Consider the following 1320-nt stretch of genomic DNA (forward strand, 5'->3'; position numbering starts at 1 on the left):
AGACTTCACCATTATATGATCCAGCAGCTTTGGCTCAACTTACCACGGAAGTATCAGCTCAGGCGAATCAACTTGCTGCTCATCAACACCAGCTGGCTCGACTGACGACACTATTGGAGGAGCTTGTTAACGCGCTTCGGAGTATGCGCCTTTCATCACCGGAATCAGCGCTTAGTCAGCCGAGCATGGGCACGTCATCCCCTTCCACTCCCTTGATGAATCCTCACCTGGCTCTTCCAGACAAATTCGACGGAGACCCCACGAAGTGTAAGGGATTTCTGTTACAATGCTCCCTATTCATTAACCAACAGTCTGCGATGTATACCAATGATATCAGTAAGACTTCCTTTGTATGTTCACTACTAACTGGCAAGGCTTTAGAATGGGCTACGGCAGTATGGAGGGAGGACGGATCAGCTTTCCCCTCATTTAGTACTTTTCTCCAAAGCTTCCGAGAAATATTCGAACATCCTGATGGAGATAAAGATGCGGATGAACAATTGCTCGCCTTATGTCAGGGCAGAAATACCGCAGCTGAGTATGCCTTTTCATTCCGCACCCTCGCCGCTCAGACTGATTGGGTCGAAAGCACGCTGAAACTGCTCTTCCGCAAGGGACTCAGCCTAGAACTACAATCGGAACTGGCGTGCAGGGACGAGGGGAGAACGCTCAATCAATTCATAGAACTGGCGATTCAAATTGACAATTTGATTCGTTCTCGTCGCCCTAACAGAACCATACCCACCAGTCATCCTGTTCCAATCACTTCCTCACCTTCCTCCTCTGTGGAACCCATGCAGCTCGGATACACTCACCTGTCTCCAGAGGAGCGAGAGCGCCGAATCACTCAACATCTCTGTCTCTACTGCGGCCAAGCTGGCCATCTCCGGACCTCCTGTCCCACATGACCGCCTCTTCGTAATTCCTCTGCGGTGAGTCCATTCATTCAGGCACATCACTCCAATACATGCATAAAAGTACCCATAACACTATCCATAGAGGGTAATAACATATCTACCTCAGCGCTACTGGACTCAGGGGCAGCGGGGAATTTCATGTCACATGAATTTGCTCGACAACATAACATTCCTCTAATCCCTTGCAATTCTCTGCTGGCAGTGGAGGCGCTAGATGGACGTCCTCTTGGTGAGGGAAGGGTCATGCACACCACCGTGGACTTATGTTTGGAGACCGGAACCCTTCACACAGAGAGCAATCGTTTCTACATCATCACTTCACCACATAACCCGGTAATTCTCGGACTTCCCTGGTTACGACAACATGACCCACTCATCTCCTGGAAGGAGGGTCGGATCATTC

This window comes from Sinocyclocheilus anshuiensis, unplaced genomic scaffold (genome assembly GCF_001515605.1).
Source record: "Sinocyclocheilus anshuiensis isolate Anshui unplaced genomic scaffold, SAMN03320099.WGS_v1.1 scaffold1799, whole genome shotgun sequence".
In the NCBI taxonomy this organism is placed as follows: Eukaryota; Metazoa; Chordata; class Actinopteri; order Cypriniformes; family Cyprinidae; genus Sinocyclocheilus; species Sinocyclocheilus anshuiensis.